Source organism: Phyllobates terribilis, unplaced genomic scaffold, assembly GCF_046119375.1.
Source record: "Phyllobates terribilis strain yellow unplaced genomic scaffold, ASM4611937v1 Scaffold_1__5_contigs__length_1240528914, whole genome shotgun sequence".
NCBI classification, from domain to species: domain Eukaryota; kingdom Metazoa; phylum Chordata; class Amphibia; order Anura; family Dendrobatidae; genus Phyllobates; species Phyllobates terribilis.
In genome coordinates this window covers 1,193,411,767-1,193,431,083 of record NW_027362761.1, presented here as the reverse complement: position 1 = coordinate 1,193,431,083, position 19,317 = coordinate 1,193,411,767, and positions in this window count along the sequence as shown.

Sequence of the window (19,317 nt, the reverse complement as noted above, 5' to 3'; positions counted from 1 at the left end):
GTTCTAATTCTCCTTGTTTGTTGCCCATGCTTTGTGCATTTGTATAAAAACATTTTAGTTTGTGATTGGTTTCTCTTCCTCCCATATTTTTATTATTTAAATTGTTTTGTCTTTGTTCTTCCTTTCCACTTCCAGTAGCAGAGATCTCAATAGTATTTGTCAGCTGTATGGCTTTTTCTGGCCTTTTGCTTCCCTTCCCACATTGTTCTAGTTTAAAGCTCTCCTGATGAGTGCAGCAAGGCAATTTCCAAATACATGTTTTCCAGTCTTCGTAAGGTGCACCCCATCTCTAGCAAGTAGTCCATCATATAGGTAATTCATTCCGTGATCCAGAAATCCAAATCCTTGTTGACGGCACCATCGACGTAGCCAGTTGTTCACCAGTAGAATCTTATTCCACCTCATTGTTCCATGGCCATCCACTGGGAGGATGGATGAGAAGACCACCTGCGCTCCCAATTCTTTCACTTTCTTGCCCAAGTCTTCAAAGTCACTGCAGATGGTTTCCAGGTCCTTTCTTGCGGTGTCATTTGTCCCCACATGTATTAGCAGGAATGGGTAGTGATCTGTAGGTCTGAAGAGTCTTGATATCATGTCAGACACATCTTTAATTTTTGCTCCTGGAAGAAAGCACATTTCTCTTGAGGTTATGTCTGGTCTGCAGATAGCAGCCTCTGTTCCTCTTAACAGGGAATCCCCCATGACCACCACTCTCCGTTTTTTCTTCACAACATTCTTCTTTCTCCATCCAGGAGGATTCTGAGGGCTTACAAGGTTATTCATTGCTGGCAAAGTCTTATCTTGCTGTATTTCTTCATGGTTCTCCTGCGAGAGAGCCTGGTACTGGTTCCTGAGCAGTATAGGTGCTGACTGCCTCTCTATCCTCCTGCTTCTCTGGGTCACATGCTTCCATTCCTCTGTTTCCTCAGGTGCAGTTCGAATTTCTTCTCTTTCTGAATCATGAAGAGATAATTCTGCTCTGTCTAAGAACTCTTCACCTTCCTTAATGATTTTCAAGGTAGTTAACCTCTCTTCTAGATTTCGCAACTTTTCCTCCAACAGGGACACAAGCTTGCATTTCTGGCATGTGAAGTTTGGCTTTTCCACTGGCAAGACTGTGAACATGTAGCAGGATATGCAGCTCACCAAATGGCTCCTGGACTCTTCCATGTTCTTACTGTTAATGTTCTGAAAACAGTGAAAAAAGATTAAAAAAAAACTTCAAAATGCGCGCCGGTAGGCGCGCGGTTTACCGATGTCCTCTTTTCAGCTCCAACACCCAAAATCCAGTGTTCTTTGATCTCACGGAGACTCTTCACTTACCCCAAAATGCAGTGGGAATATGCAAATTATCTCCTCAGGACTCCTCCCCTGGTTTACCGATGTCCTCTTTTCAGCTCCAACAGCCAAAATCCAGTGTTCTTTGAGCTCACGGAGACTTTTCACTTACCCCAAAATGCAGTGGGAATATGCAAATTATCTCCTCAGGACTCCTCCCCTGGTTTACCGATGTCCTCTTTTCAGCTCCAACAGCCAAAATCCAGTGTTCTTTGAGCTCACGGAGACTCTTCACTTACCCCAAAATGCAGTGGGAATATGCAAATTATCTCCTCAGGACTCCTCCCCTGTATGAGTCTTCAGAGCTCGTATGTCTGCGTCTGTTCTCTTTGTCTCTTCAGCTGAACTGAAAGTAAAGTTACTATCCAGAATACTGTCTCCTGCTAGGACCTTAGAAAAACACCACCCTTCATTAGCATAAGATAAGAGCCTAGAGTAAACAAGCTATTTTGTTCAGCATTACACAGTAATACAAGCAGGTAAAACACAAGGAAAATGTGAAAAGTTGACATGTAAATTGAACTACATCTATATGAACATCAGGGTAAATAAGACAGAGTGAAAAAATTATGCACAAAACTTTATAGCAACATTTAGTGACAAAAGGACCTCAAAATATAGTAGGGAGTCAAAATGACTCCCTTCAGTAGTTCTTGGTAAATTTTGAAAAAAACACGCAAATTTTTCACCAAAATTATTTATTCTCACAAAATCTTTTTTCACATCATATTTGAGGAAAAGTCACCGAGTTTCAAGCCGGAATTCTGAAAAATGTAGTCACAGAAGAGAAATAAAAAACGAAAGGAGTCAAAATGACTCCATCAGTAGTTCTAGTGTTAATGTCCGGAGGGTGGAAGAGCACCTCTACCCTGAACCCTGCTATGCGGAGGACCCGGATGCGGATGAGCTTGAGGAGGATGAGGCGCCAGGAGACCGCTACTAAAGAGCAACAGAACTGTACATAGTTACCCGCCAGGGTGAAGAAGTTCAGTGCCACACCGTTGGTGGATTATAGAAAGTTTACCCGGTTAAGGGTTGTTGTAAAAATTTGTGTGTTTGTCAAAGTTACCCGAAAAGGGTCTGTGAGTTATCCGGCTGAGGACTGGGAGCAGCCAATCTTTCTATCCGGCTGAGGACTGGGAGCAGCCACATTTTGTAAATAGTTGTACTTCTTAAAGTGCCCTCTACTGGTTTTATATACACCTACCTCAAAAGATGTCTGAAGATGTTTGTTGCACTTAGTAAAATTGCACCTTGTTGGGTGACATGGACACCTGGTCGCGGCAAGGACTGTGACCTGCTAAAGAGACTTCGTCGCAAGAATGCTGCTTAAAATAGTTTGTGTTTTCTACTTGAAGAAATGTTTATATACATATATATACAAACAGTTATATATTTGAAAGAAAATTTTATATCTATTAAAAAGTAAAAGTTTAATAATGCTGAAAGTAACAGGAAAAGTTGTCTCCCATAAAGGGAAGAAGAGAAATGTTGAATTGCTTTTATATGGTTCAATTTAAAAATGCTTTTGCATGTTTTTTGCTCTGTTCCAGCCCGCGGACGTGCTGTGATTTACCAGGGGGGAATGTAGCGCCCCGAGGGTTCGGTCGCTACAGAGGTATTGCATCTCACCCAGAGGTGTGATATCTCACTTCCAGGTAAGGATGGAGTGTGGCTCAGGACCCTAACACCCACATGCACTACACCACATTTCCGGGGGACAGGGCGACAATGCTCCCGGGAGTGAGCACAACTGTCCCTGTCCCTGGCTGGAGTGGGGGGAGGGAACACCTAGAAAGGGGGAACCCGGTAGTGTGTGGGTGGGGAGAGTAGATCCAGGGTGCACTGTATAGGGGAGTATATATAGTGGGCACCATCTTAGATCAGAATTCAGTTCAGTTCAGAAGGAGAGAGAGAGAAGGAGGCTGAGAGCAGAGGCTCTGCATGGGCTCTGCTCCGCAGGCAGGCCAAGTCTCAAGGCCTGGTCCTGGAGGAGAGGAACGGAGAGGAGAAGAATGGAGGAAGCTCTAAGAGAAGACTGAAGGGACCCCAGGGGTGCGGACCAGCTAGCCGCCACCGCACGCCCGCCGCTACCAGAGTAGGGGGGTCAGGCCAAGAAAGGGAACCGGATCCCTCATCTAATGGAGGAGAGCAACTACCCTCAGCTAGTAACCGGAGGCCGTGGCATTGTACATGCACGGCCCCCCACTACACCCGTTAGGAAGGCAACACATAGGATCAGGGAAACGACGGAACATACGTTTGCCCGCCAAGGCCCGAGGCAGCTGGACAGAAACGTGGTCAATTGTGGGGTACGACAGGTCAGAGAAAGGACACACGAAGGGGGTCCTGAAAAGTGCTCCATAGGTACCTGGGAACTGCATCACTGGACTCTGAGTCATTGCTGCTGCTTCCGCGCACCATCACCCCCACCATCTGCACTCACTGCCCTGAGGCTATACTCCTCCCGCGTGGAGTTATACTACCCCCTGCTGCGCACACAACATCAGCCTCAGTGGTCTGCCCGCAGCGGCGGTTCTCAGTGACCGCAATCCACGGTTGGCGTAGTCGGACATTTAAGTATTACCAAAAACCAAGCAAACAGATCCGCCACTGGTTTGACCACCCTGAGCCACGGGACCGGGTTGCCGCCACGGAGACTACAACCCCCAGTATTACACAGAGACTCGGTTCCGGGTATTCCCCTTTTCACACACGGCCCAGCAGGCGCGTCACATCCTGATGTGGTTAGTGAAAACTTGTTTAAAGAGGTGGAGTTGGGTCATATGGCGGGTCCTTTTCAGTGTTTGCTGGGTGAGGGTGTGATTATTTCTCCTTTGGGAGGAACCGAATAAATTTTGATTGATTCAGCATTTGTCCTATCCAAAGGGGCTTTCGGTGAACGATGGTATCGATCAGGAACTATGTTCGGTGGAGTATACATCATTTGATGCGGCAGTGAAATGGGTACGCAGGTACGGGCCTGGATCATTGTTGGCTAAGACTAGCATCGAGTCGGCGTTCAGATTGCTTCCGGTGCATCCGGATAGCATTCCATTGTTAGGGTGTTTTTGGAGCGAGGGGTACTACCTAGATAGATGTTTGCCCATGTGTTGTGCAATTTCCTGTTCATTGTTTGGAACTTTTAGCACTTTTTTGGAGTGGGTGGTATGGGACGTTGGAGGCGTGCAGTCAGTCATTTATTATTTGAATGATTTTTTGTTTATAGGTCCTCCAGAATCGTTAGTATATGGGAACTTGTTAGCAGCTATGTGTTGGGTGGCTGAGCATTTTGGCGTTCTGTTGGCGAAAGAAAAAACAGAAGGGCCTTGCACTGTTTTGAGTTTTTTAGGTATTTTGATTGATTCAGAAAAGATGGAGTGTCGCTTACCGGAGTATAAATTGTTCATGCTTAGGCAAGAGGTGGACAGGGTGGGGAGGTTGCGTAAGGTGACGTTGAAGGAATTGAAGTCCCTGTTGGGTAGGTTGAATTTCGCTTGCAGAATTATGCCGATTGGCAGGATTTTCTGTCACAGGTTGTCCGGGGCAATGGCAGGTGTGAGGGCACCGCATCATTTCATTCGGTTGAACAGGGACCACAGAGATGACTTGGAGGTGTGGAAGCGTTTTTTGGAAAATCACAATGGGAGGTCGTTAATTCAGCAGGATTTTGTGGACAGTTATGACTGCAAAATTTATACGGATGCAGCTGGTGGGGCAGGCTTCGGTGCATATTGCAAGGGGAGGTGGAGTGTTGGAGAGTGGCCAAAATAGTGGAAACAGTTGGGGTACACAAAAAATTTGGCCTTTTTGGAGTTGTTCCCAATAGTGGCGGTTTCGATTTGGGGGGAACTTTTCTTGAATAACAGAATACATTTTCATTGTGACAATATGGGTGTGGTGGCGGTGATTAACAGTTTGTCGGCCTCGTCCCCTCCGGTCATTAAGCTGCTCATGGAACTTGTGCTCAGGTGTCTTGAATTGAATGCTTGGTATTAATTATGATAAGGAGAAGGTGAGCGTAGTTCGTCAAGTTGGTAAATATGTTTCTCGTTAATCATTTTTTAGGTGCTGCTCTATTGTTAGCCTTGATTTTTGGACATTTGTTTGTGCTTTGGGGGGCACTTCGGGCTGACGTAAGGCCGGACGGTAGGCAACTGGGTTTTGTTAGGGAGCAGATTGTTGTCTGCTGGCTGGGTTTTAGAGGGATGGTGTGGAGTCGGTTCTTGTCAGAATTTCACAAGGCGGCCCGGTTGGATAGAACACCCGTTATCTTGGTGGTGCATATGGGTGGTAATGATTTGGGAATAAGGCCTGTGAGGGAATTGATTCGGGATATTCGCTTTGATTTTTTGAGGTTATGGACATCATTTCCGTGGTTGCTGACGGTATGGTCAGACATTGTGCCTAGGCAAAAGTGGAGGGCGGCGAGATCATTAAAAGGGATTAATAGAGCAAGGGTGAAGTTGAACAGGGCCATAGCTGGCTTTGTATCCAGGAACGGAGGCGTAAGCATCAGACATTTAGATTTAGAGTCCGGATCGGGGAATTTTTGGTTGGCGGATGGTGTTCATTTGAATGCCATCGGAATTGATCTCTGGGCTTTGACAATACAGGATGGGATTGAAAGGGAATTGGTGGGGTTGGAGCGCTCACGAGCCTGAGGTGTCAGCGCTGTGCGTGGTTGGCGGGGGGTGGGGTTCTTGGAGTTGGTACTGATTTGTTGGTACAAGGAATTTGTGAGAATTCCAAGCAGTTTGAAGTTACATGGGGGGTGGTCAGGCAATTTTTTGGTTCAGGGCTCTGGACGAGGTTTTACCCTGGGAGCTCTTAGGTGCTAAGTCTTTCACGTACTGTGAAAGTATGGTGCCCTCGAGCTGGTGGTGCACAGCTGAGGGTAAGATGGCGGTTGGATTTCTTTAGTGTTATAAAAAGCCAGACCTATTAGCTCCAATAACCCTCCCCTCTTATTTTATCTGGTATTATTGTTAATATGTTAATGTTTGTGTGTTAATAAAATGGCCGCTGTGGCTAAATTTTTCCAAAGAATCCAGGGTGAAGTGTTTTTATTCGGGGGAGAAGGGTTTAGTGTTTGGTGAAGATGGAAATAAGGGAACTATGGGAAGAAGCCGTACTGGCCGTACCAGGTCATGATACTTGATTGCATCCATATTGCCTTCCTCATGCTGCATGTTCTCAGTGCCAGAGGAAGCAAACGTCCCAGAGCATTGCCGAGCATAGCCCTGCTTCGCTGTAGGCAGGGTGTTTTTTTTCAATGTATGTGTGGAGCAGAGGTTACTTTTTTAATTTACTCATTGTAAGTCTATGAGACTAATAAACTTTCATTAAGAGAGTAACTGGCGCTTCACACAGTGATCCGTCAGGTTACAGATGGGGCCACTTATGTGGTGTCGGAGTGGCCCGGGAGAAGATGGTGGCTGTGAGTAGGTTACTACTTTCAATACACTTGCATACATGATACCTAACAAAGGAGCAAATTAAAAAAATCACCGGAGTGCTCTTTTAACTTTGATCTTGTCAACTATGCTTCCAGTCGTATATCTAGAAATGATCAATGCCTTTGATTTTTTTTATCCTTACCTTGTTTGTGCAAGTCAATGAACACTTCTATTAACTTTTTGGACTACTTTTACAATAATTCAAGGATTTTATTGACCTGGAGGACATTGACCTTTAGGAATAGGCTAAGATTCCTCAGTAACGCTGCCAGAATATGGTGTTTGGCTAGGTAACATATTTACAGCAAGTCATAACAGCCAGAAGGGCAACAGATCATAACAGCCCTAAAGATACTTTTCATGAAGCGGTTGAATAATTCTGATACTGCAGTAGCCAGTAAAAGCCATTAAAAGTGAGTATTGTGTGGTGAATTTAGAGAAACTTCTTGTTATATTAATTGTGTTGAGGCATTTAAATTGTCCTTATTATGATTGTTTTATTGCAAACAGAAGAAAGTTTGTACATTTCATTAATACATTTAATTTCTAATGGTGGTTGGTTACTTTTGTTTGCAACTGTGATTCAATGGCAGGACTAGAAACAAAGAAATCTCACAAGTCATCATCATCCTCTGGAGGTGATGTGGCTTGGCAATAAAAGACAATGGTATATAGAAGCAAACAGTGTAAAAAAAATGCTAAATAATGGAGGCAATGTGGCCAACATCATAATAGCAGTCAAAGGCTAGTATCAAACGACTGTGAATTCTCTCATCCGAATTCTCTAAACAAGGATACACAGCTGGGGGAATCATGCAGAACCCACCACTATTGCCACTTTGTCACAGACGACACCGGAGAGATCACACAGATCCCACCGCTGCCACCAGTTGTCAGGGGAATGTGACTCCGCTGCATCCAATCATCATGAAAATTACACAATTGGCTGACTAATGATGGACGAGGCCGCTGCTGCTTCCACTACTAGGCCGGCTATTGGGGAACTCACAGTGAGCGTATGGTATATACACCTCAGATTCTAATGCATTAAATATATGTACAGTATATACTCCCCGTATGGTAACTGCCAGCTCCACAATAACAAAAGAAATGAACCACTACTAGCTGCCACCACCAATCGTTTATACAGGCCAATTGGACACCCGTTACAGGAAGCGTAAGGCTTCAGGGGTACAACTAACAGAGCAAGAGGAACAATAAATATACAAGATTTTACAAAATGGGAACAAAACAATATGATATATATACAGTACAATTACATAAAATAGGAAATACAAAAGAGAATAGCTAAATATGATGTCACGGTGATGGCTTAGAGCTTAGCGGAGAGAGGTACTCCTGGGCAATGGACAGAACCTACAGCAAGATGTATCTTCCAAGTACTGACAAATGGCCCAGTCCCAAATTCTGCTTTTTAGTAACTCAAAGTTTCTCCCACATACCTCCCCTTGATGAGCTCATGTGGGGCAGTTGTGGGATGTGCTGAGTCAGTTAGAATTTTATTTACAGGATATCTTCGCCCATGAAGGATCCAGAAGGTAGATATTGACATCATATTTCTTATTATGATTATACTGTTACATAGAGATCAAACATGGCCTGGTTCGCATCATCTATCAGATCATTATTAAGTTGGAGGGGTTCTAGTGGCCATACGGCGATGAGAGTGAATGTGTCACATCCATCCCTTCACTATGATCCCAAAAATATATATCCCATAAATAATAGATTGATACAAAATTCCAATATTCATATCTGGACAATGGAGGCACAAAGTCTGGAACACTTTCAGCAAAATCCTTTGAACCTAGGATGCTCTTTCCTTGGAGAAAAGGAGTAACTACACTTCTCCACCTCTGCATACACAAATCCCATTTTGGTATTTGGTTACCAGAGAAGATCTTTCCTGTTTAATGACCTGGTCACTGCAGGAGGTGTCTAATTCAATGGTTGTTATAATTAATTTCTCTCTCCCTAGCTATAATTAATCCCACTTCAAAAGGAGACTGGAGTCTCAGCTCTTCACAAGTTATAGGTAGTTTTCCCTCTTCCCCATATGTTCAATGTGTCCCCTCCCTGGAGATTCTTATGGATTTTAATTTTCCTCTATGACAACACTATGATCAAACTCTGATCAGAGTTTAATCAGAGTGTGAGCCGGTTCTGATGAGGAGAAAATTAAGAAAATTATTTTTCAATCTTCTCCATTCTGTGCACTCACATATAATTCGAGTGCAGTCCGATTATTTTCACAGACTCATTGACTTGCATGGCCAAGTGTGATCCGAATATCGGATCAAACTCGGACATGCAGCGATTTTTTCCTTGGACCATCATAGTCCAATGACACAATCGGTCATGTGTACAGCCCCATAGAATAAAGTTGATCCGTGTGTGATCGGATCTTTTGTTGGAACGCACTCAGACGTAAAATATGGTGGTGTGCACCTGGTGTTACCAGCAGAAAGGTATTGTCCACCTGCTTCCTCTCGTAATGGTAAGTTGATCTTGGGAACTTGTCTGATTGTGATATTTGTAGCGGGGAAGACATTTTTTACCAAATGTGGGGCAATTGCAAGGGTCTTCTTCCTTCCTCTTCATAGATAGATAACAATATATTTGTTGTATCACAGGTTGGTTTACAGCATAGAAGCATTTACATTGCAGAAATAAATAACTCCACCACCGACTCATAGAAGATTCTCAGTATGTTGCAGTTTATGAAAAATTAACATGGGGAACATGGTTCTATTGCTTTGTGAATGTCAAGGGAATGTTATCTATCCGACTGCACAAAGAGAAGCTCTCAAGCCTTGTAATGTGCAATAACTGAACAGCTAATGCTGGTGGCATTTCATAAAATATGTAAATGTAAGAAATTGTTTGAAATTGTCAAATGGAAAAAAAAAGCATGGGAGGTTATGTCAGGAATATCCATCAATTACCCCCATCATGGTTATTTTGTCTGGATAATGTTAATTACCCAGCTCGAGTTTCTATGTTTCGTCTTTATTGTGTATTTCGTTTATTTCATGTTCTTGTGAAGCAGAATAATGAGGCTACACCATTAATCATCTTTCTATTATATTAACGTTATGAGAAATAATCTTCCTCAGGGAAGTAATTAAAGAATAATCTGCCATTACCAAGCAGGAATCACAGGTCCTCTATCTGGAGGACCCAGCATAATTGAGCATTGCAGAGACAACCAGTTAAATGGGCATGGTGTAATGCTTAATGTGCCCTCTGGTGGCGCTGCAAGTAAATTAAACATTTGTTACTAAGTTCCCCCCAGAGATAACAGCTGATGGCTGGAGGTCTCAGCAGCGGAGCACCTTGTGATCAGCTTTTTGTCAGCAGATCTTTTTACTAAAGGGCTTCCCTGGAGGTCAGACCCTCAACTATCAAACTTAGTGTCCATTTTGGTCAAAGTGTATAAGTCCACCAGCTACAGCAAGACAACCTCACTCAGTTGGGTCCAAATTAGAGATGAGCACACTTCCTGAATTTGTTTCGGGATCGGTTTAGGTCTAATCACTTCAGCACAAATTGAAAAGTGCTCCAAAGCCTCCAATTGTCCTTAAATGATGTGCATGACACTCTGAGATCTTCTAGGACAGTGACCAACCACTTTCAAGCTCTTTAATGTGTATAGAGCCTTAGTCCTGTCGTATAGTGACTAGTGTTGAGCCACCCCCGTAGTGTTCGAGTTCGGTTCGGTTCGTCGAACACCCGTGTGTTCGCCGAACTGTTCGTCGAACTGTTCGTCGAACACCTTCGAACACCGTTAAAACCAATGGCAGGCAAACAAAAACACATAGAAACACATAGAAAACACCTTCAAAGGTGTCCAAAAGCTGACAAACTGCTCAGAAGACACAACTAACACATGGAAAAGTGACAAGTACATATAGTCATGCGAAAAGAAAAGAGGTGGAGGAGTAAAAGGAGGGGGAGACACAGATATAGGCATGTCATGCCCTTCTAAAATCCAAAAAGTGAGAAGCCGAGACGGCCAGTCCGCTCCTGCCCGTGCCACCTCCGTGTCGCCGGGCTTGTGCCAGAGCCGCGGTGAACCCTGACGGCCAGCCCCCCTCTCCCAATACTGGTGCCTGTCCGCTGGTGGGTCGAGAGAGCCCCCCTGTGGTGGAGGCAGCTCTAAGCTTTTTAATTTAAATTGTCCCTCTAATTTGAATGAATACACTTTAAATCCATTTACAAGGATCTATTGGAGGGCAAGTCTCATGCCAGCAGCCGCGTAATTCCAGCTCCAGTAGCATCCACTAAAGCTGCTGCAGTTAAAAAGCTTTTATAAGGATCGAGCTCGGCTGTCCACCGCAAGGCATTCTAGTGCCAGTCCCAGCCCCTATGCCTTGGGGTGCCTCCTGATGCTCTTCACTAAGTATCCCGTGGTCCCGAAGCATTTCCTTTGAAAAAATTAAGTGTCCAAACTACAGGTGGTGTAGCTTGCTTAACAGCCGGGATAATCCGCTGACTAGCAGACACTGCTACTAGGCACAAAGTATTTCCTGGGCTAGATGCAGTTAAAAATTTGTAAGTAGATACTCTCGTTGGATGCTGAGAAAGCATTCCATAGAGTCTCCTGGCACGCCATATATGATTCTCTTAAAAAACTTGGGGTAGGGGTCTAGGGGACCCTTTTATAGCCAAAATCACGGCCCTGTATCACAATACGTCACCTAGGCTGAAGATAAATGGAACTGTAGCACCGAGGGCTCGGTTGCTACAGACGTATTGCACCTCACCCAGAGGTGTGATATCTCACTCTCAGATAAGGATGGAGTGTGGATCAGGACCCGACACCTGCATGCATTACACCACATTGCCGTGGGGCAGGGCGACCAATATGCCCCTGAGATGGGCACGACAGTCCCTGTCCCTGGCTGGAGTGGGGGGAGGGAACACTGAGGAAGGGGAACCCTGCAGTGCAGGAGCAGGGAGGAAGCAGTTCCTGGGTGCATTGAGAAGGGAGTATAAAAGGTGGGCACCATCTTAGTTCAGTGCAGAGAAGTCTGAGCAGAAGTGGCAGGGAGCAGGGGCTCTGCATGAGCTCTGCTCCGGAGGCGGGCCTAGTAACAGAGGCCCAGGCCTGCAAGAGGGAGAAGGAAGGAAGAGGAGCGGAGAAGGCTCCAGGAAAGAGGAATGAAGGGATCCCAGGGGTGCGGACGGGCGAGTCGCCACCGCACGCCCGAATCCACCTGCGTGGAGGGGTCAGGCCAAAGGGGAGACCGGTCCCCGAACTAGTGGAGGCAGGAAACGACCCTCAGCTAGAAACCGGAGGCTCTGACATTTTATGTGGCGCAGCCCCTTGCTCCACCCGCTAGGAAGGCACCACATAGGGTCAGGGAAACTGGCGCCAAGTTTACCAAGAGGAGGCCCGAGGCAGCCGGACAGAAGTGTTGGTAAGAAAGGCCAGACAAAGGACACACAAAGGGGGTCCTGTGAAGCGCTCCAAAGTTATCTGGGAGTTGTCTGAGCCCCTCACCTGGTGAGCACAGTACGACGTGGGCAGCCGTTACCTGCAGACGTGGTCTGGATAATAAGAACTGTGAGTAAAGGCCCTGAACTGCATCACTGACTCCGTGTCGTTACTGCTGCTGCCCTGCACCATCACCCCCATCCTCCGCATACACTGCCCTGAGGCTATACTCCTCCCGTGGGGAGTTATGCTACGCTCTGCTGCACCCACAACACCAGCCTTAGCGGTCTGCCCTGTAGCGGCGGTTCACTCTGACCGCAATCCACGGGTGGCGTAGTCGGACATTTAAACATCAAAACCACATAAATAGTTCCGCCACTGGTTTGACCGCCCTGAGCAGCGGAAGCGGATCGCCGCCACGAAGACTACAACCACCAGCATCCACCAAAAAGTGTCCGGCTCCGGGTGTCCCAAGGCCCAGGGGGTGCGTCAGAACATTTTCATCACCTTTCACAATCACCAATGGGACAAGGCAGGGATGTCCTCTGTCCCCTCTCTTATACATCCTAGTGACGGAGCACCTGCTCTCATCAATTCGCCATAACCCCAATATTAGGTGGATTGAGGTGGGAGGCACCGAGTACAAGTGCTCTCTATTTGCTGATGATGTCCTAGTATATATCACTCAATCACATATATCCATCCCTGCTGTTATGGCAGAAATAGATCACTTTGTTACATGGTAAAATTTTAAAATCAATGCAGCGAAGTCTGAGGCCCTCGATGTCTCCCTCCCTAAATCCATATAGGATTCCATCCAGTCCAACTTTCCCTTTGCCTGGCCCTCACAGGGTATCAAATACTTAGGAATTCCTATTCATAGAGACCTCTCCCATCTATGTTATCTTAATTTTGGGCCCTTTATTGAACAATTCCATACAGACCACGGTTGGCAAGTTAGAACTGTAAGATTCACTACGTGAACCACTGGTGTTTTGTGGAAAAGCACATGTACACCGCGTTCCAAATTATTATGCAAAAAGTGTTTAGGAGTGATAAGGGAAGAATTTGTTTGTTTGTCAGTTAAACTCATTGATGGTGATGTGTGTCAGGGCTCTTTATATCACTGTAAGCAATTGCAGACACCTGTGCTAATTAGTTTGGCAGGTGTGTCCAATGAAAGGCAAGACTACTTAAGAAGGCTCTCTCACATTATTAAGCAGCCTATATTTTCTGCCAAAATGGGAAAGAAAAAGGATGTGTCGGCTGCTGAGAAGCAACAAATTGTGGAGTGTTTAGGTCAAGGCATGACTACAATCAACATTGTGCGATGATCAGGATGAAGTGTCTTGGCAATCAAGAAGTATGTAGCTGATTCACAGTACACACGTGTGCGTGCTGATAAGGGCAAATTGAGGACTCTTTCCTACAGGCAATTACGTCAGGTTGAAACAGCAGCGGCAAAAAAGCCTTGTCATAGCAGCAGACAAGTTTTTGAAGCTGCTTGTGCCTCCAACGTCCCCCGAACAACAAGATGCAGGGTCCTTCAGAGGTTTGCAGCTGTGCATATGCCATCCTGTCGACCTCCTCTATCCACTTCACACAAGCAGAAACGGCTCCAGTGGGCCAAACATTACATGAAGACTGATTTCAAAACTGTTTTGTTCACGGATGAGTGCCGTGCAGCGCTCGATGGTCCAGATGAATGGAGTGGAGGATGGCTGGTTGATGGACACCCCACGCAAACACGGCTACAGCGCCAACAAGGAGGAGGTGGAGTAATGTTTTGGGCTGGAATCATGGGGAGAGAGATTGTCGGCCCCTTTAGGATCCCTGAAGGCGCTAAAGATGAACTCCATAATGTATGTGGATTTTCTCAAACAGCACTTCCTGCCATGGTTCAAGAAGAAGAACCGTGTATTTCACAGCAAGATCATTTTTCTGCATGATAATGCACCATCTCATGCTGCACATAAAACATCTGCATCTCTGGCTGATATGGGCATAAAAGGGGACAAACTTATGGTGTGACCCCCATGCTCCCCTGACCTCTACCCCATTCAGAACCTTTGGAGCATCATTAAAAGGAGTGTCTATGATGGCGGGAGGCAGTTCACATCTAAGCAACAGCTCTGGGAGGGTATTCTGTCCTCATGCAAAACAATTGAAGCAGAAACCATCCAAAACCTGACAAATTCAATGGACGAGAGAGTTCAGAAGCTCCTTTCGAACAAGGGGTCCTATGTGAAAATGTAACATCACCTAGAATAAAGTTTTGAGTTGAAAACTGTTTGATTTCAGTTTCTAACAACCTGCTAATGCTTATAATTTCAAAAATGACCATTTTTTTGGTCTTTATTAAAATGAAAAGGTTGATCGAAAAGTTTGGGGGATCTAAGAGTGTGGCAACCCAGTAGTCATGATTACTTCGAATTCTGACAATATGAGGGTCATGCTGCAGGTAGTGAAGCAAGAAGGCACTTATGTGTCTTGCGCATCTCGGAGCCCCAAAATTATTTTCCGGGCTAGATGCAGCTAAAAATTATTTTTAATTTTAAATCTGGTGAAGCTTATTATAGATGGCCTAATAGGATCAGTGCTGCACACTGCTACAAAGCCCAAATTATTTTCCAGTCAAGATACAGATAAACATGATTAGTAATTTGAAAGCTTAAAACGGTTGGTAGGGTGATTTTAACCAATCATCAAGCTTTTACTCTCCCCAGGATGACACAGGGGTAGAAAAGTCGTTTCGGATCCATGATTTGTTCATCTTTATGAACGTGAGTCTGTCTACATTATCAGTGGAGAGCCGCGTGCGCTAATCTGTCAGCACACCACCAGCAGCGCTGAACACACGTTCAGACAGAACGCTGGCTGCGGGGCATGACAAGATCTCCAAGGCGTAAGTGGCTAGCTCCGGCCATTTATCCAGATTGGAAGCCCAAAAAGAGCAAGGGTCCAGTGACACAGTCGTGGCTTCAATGTTTACTTGGAGATACTCCTGTACCATCGTCTCTAGGCGTTGACTATGTGTCAGACTTCTTGTCTCCTGTGGCCTTGCAAAGGATGGGCTAAAAAAGTGGTGAAATGATTCCGCAAAATTGATGTTACCAGCAGATACTGTGGTTCTGTTACGGTTTGAGTGCTGAACACTTGACGGTCCCACGGTTGGCAAGTTGGAACTGTGAGATTCACTACGTGCACCACTGGTATTTTGTGGAAAAGCACATGTAAGATTCTGCAACAGTCTCTGCTGATACTCCTGCATGCGTGCATCACTTTCTATGGCAGGAATAATTTCTGCAAATTTCCTTTTGTACCGGGGATCTAACAGTGTGGCAACCCAGTAGTCAGGATTATTTCTAATTCTCACAATTCGAGGGTCATGTTGCAGGTAGTGCAGCAAGAAGGCACTCATGTGTGTTGCGCATCCAGGAGCACCAAGTCCCTGTTGTGTTGGTGGCGAGGTAACAATCATGCTTCCTTCCTCTGTCCTCTCCCCCCAACCTCGCACAACAGAAATGTGATCAAGGTCTCCCTCATCTGATGAGTCTTCCATCAGTTCGTCCTCCACTTCTTCCTGGGCTCCTGCACCTTCCTCACTAGTTTGGCTGCTACCATGCGCCCTGGTAAAACCATCTCCCCCACCCTCACATGCCTGCCGCCTTGGTGCTGCCGACCGTCTGGACCTTGCAGATGTTAGCCCTTCCGCATACAACTCCTCCTCCTCTACTTCCTCCACCTCCTCTTGTGCCACCACCTGACTCCGAATTCTGTTTAACATGTGCTCCAGCATGTAAATCACCGGAATAGTCATGCTGATAATGGCATCGTCAGCACTAAACATCTTCGTCGCCATTTCAAAACTGTGCAGAAGGGTGCATAGGTTCCTGATCTGAGACCACTCCTCCAGCGTGATTTGCCCCACCTCTGAATCTCGTTGGCCCAGGCTATACGTCAGAACGTATTGCACCAGGGCTTGTCGGTGCTGCCACAGTCGCTGCAACATGTGCAGAGTTGAATTCCACCGGGTAGGCACATCGCATTTTAGCCGGTGAAGTGGCAGGCCCAACGACTTCTGTAGAGATGTAAGTCGCTGAGCTGCGGGATGCGAACGGCGGAAGTGAGCACACAGCGACCGTGCCCTCTGCAGAAGGCCATCTAGTCTGGGATAGTGGGCTAAAAATTGCTGGACAACCAGGTTCAACACGTGAGCCATACAAGGCACGTGTGTGACATTGCCCCGGCGAAGGGCCGCACCCAGGTTTGCAGCATTGTCGCACACGGCCTTCCCTGGTTTCAGGTCCAGTGGAGACAACCATTCATGAAATTGGTTCTCCAGAGCTGACCACAACTCCTCAGCTGTGTGACTCACATTTCCCAGACATTTCAATGTAAAAACCGCCTGATGACGTTGAGCCCTACTGCCAGCATAGTAAGGAGGTGTGCAGGATCCCTTCTGCGCAGTTAGAAAGCTTGTGGCATGACCAGACAGGCTTTGGGTGCAGGTGGAAGACCGAGAGGAGGTTGAGAAGGCAGAAGCAGTGGAGGAACTTTGACATAAAGAGGATTGACGCACAACTCGTGGGGACGGCAAGACTTGGACTGCAGCCCCTTGTCCTGCTGTCACCATAGTTACCCAGTGCCCAGTCAGCGACATGTAACGCCCCTGTCCATGCCTACTCGTCCAAGTGTCTGTGGTGAAATGCACCCTGTCACACACAGAGTTTCTCAAAGAAGCGGTGATGTTGTGTGCGACATGCTGGTGGAGCGCAGGCACACCTTTCTTTGAGAAGTAGTGCCGACTGGGCATCTGGTACTGGGGCACTGCGACGGACATAAGGTCTCGAAAATCCTCTGTGTCCACCAGGCGGAAAGGCAGCATTTCTGTAGCCAAGAGCTTGCAGATGGTGAAATTCAATCTCTTAGCTTTCTCATGGCTAGGAGGAAATGGTCTTTTACTTGTCCACATCTGAGGGACCGAGGGCTGGCTATTGTGCTTAGACGGGGTTGATAAGGGTGTCCCCGGCAAACTGCCGGTCTGTGAGGAAGATGCAGGCGGACATGTTAGGTTGCCTTGATCCAAAGGTGGTGCTATCGATGTCGGACAGCGCTCAACACCAGCTGGTGTTACCACCTCCAAAGAAAATGATGACCTGCCAATCACGCTGGCTGTTGCGGGTAAAGAGGTGGCAGGTCTGCGCCCCAAAACAGGTGTGACTGCTGTCCCCCCAGTCACAGAGGATGAAGAGGCCGCGGATGCACAAGATATGGCAGACGGTGATTGGCCCGGCCGGCTAGGCCGCATTGTAGCACACTGAGCTTCCCACTGCAACTTATGCTTCATGTCCATGTGCCGGTTCATGCATGAAGTACTCAAACTATGTATTTTTTGGCCTCTACTTAGCTTTTGCTGACAAATGTTACAGATAACACGAGTTGGGTCATCTTTATCGATCTGAAAAAATGCCCAGGCTATGCAAGGCTTAGCACCCATGCGACCTGAAGAGCCACCACGACTTGTGGTGAGAGGCAGAGTTGTGTTTGAGGATGCAGTTGTTGACGTGCTTCCAGTACTACGTCTCTGTCCAGGAAGGCGCAACCTGACCTCGTCGTCACTAGCATCTTCCTCCACCTCCTCTGCTGACCTCATCTCTTGGCTGACTGTGGGTTGACAGTAAGTGGGATCTCCGACCTCATCATCATCACCCTGTGCGTTATCACACCCGTCGTCCTCAGAGCCAACCTGTTCCTGCCCTGACAAAAAACTAAAGTTGTCGCTCCAATCAGGTATTTGAGTCTTATCATCGTCTTCCTCATTGTCTCCACCAACAGGAGTTACAGTTTGGGAATGAGGGTCTACATTATGGTCAGAACCTTCTGCGTCTGGTCCTGGATCCGACTCATAAAGATTCTGGGCATCAGTGCAGATCATTTCCTCGTCTGGATTCACAGAAGCGCTGGAGTCGACCTCTGATTCCCAGGCTATAGTATGAGTAAACAGCTCTGCAGACTCAACCATCTGTTCTACCTCATACTCAGACGGGCAGCTGGAGATTTGGGAGCTGTGAGGAAGCAAGTGCGATTTGGGTGACACCTTTGAGGACTGGAGTATTTGTGATGTTGAAGTTGATGTGGAGGAGAGCCCACTTAAAGGAGCACTTGATATCCGTTGAAGCACCTGCTGTTTTTGTGCCTCATCTGGAATTTGTAGCGATTGGCGTGGCCGTAAGAAAGGGATCTTATCACTTTGTCCGCTAAAAGAAGTAGACATTTTAGTTTGGCTGGAAGATGGTCTTTCTTCTGCACCTACCCCACGGACACAACCTTTTTTCCCCTTCCCAACACGCCTATTCCCCTTTCCACCAGCAGCAGGCCTTTTTCCACTCATTTTGGTGGTTAACTAATTCACAACTCTGGAGTTGTTTGCACAAAAAAACAATGGATGGTAACCGAGCAGAGCTGAGTGGCCAAACTGTGGTATTAGGCCAAAACTATTGGCTGGGCTAGATGCAGAAAAAAAATATTTTTAATTTGCAACCTGATGGAGGTCAGTATAGATGGACTAATAGACCAAGTCCCACACACTGCTAGAAGCCCAAATATTTTTTCAGAGCTAGATGCAGAAAAAAATTATTTTTAATTTGCAACCTGATGGAGGTCAGTATAGATGGACTAATAGACCAAGTCCCACACACTGCTAGAAGCCCAAATATTTTTTCAGAGCTAGATGCAGAAAAAAATTATTTTTAATTTGCAACCTGATGGAGGTCAGTATAGATGGACTAATAGAACAAGTCCCACACGCTGCTAGAAGCCCAAATATTTTTTCAGAGATAAATGAAGAAAAAAATTATTTTTAATTTGCAACCTGATGGAGGTCAGTATAGATGGACTAATAGACCAAGTCCCACACACTGCTAGAAGCCCAAATATTTTTTCAGAGCTAGATGCAGAAAAAAATTATTTTTAATTTGCAACCTGATGGAGGTCAGTATAGATGGACTAATAGACCAAGTCCCACACACTGCTAGAAGCCCAAATATTTTTTCAGAG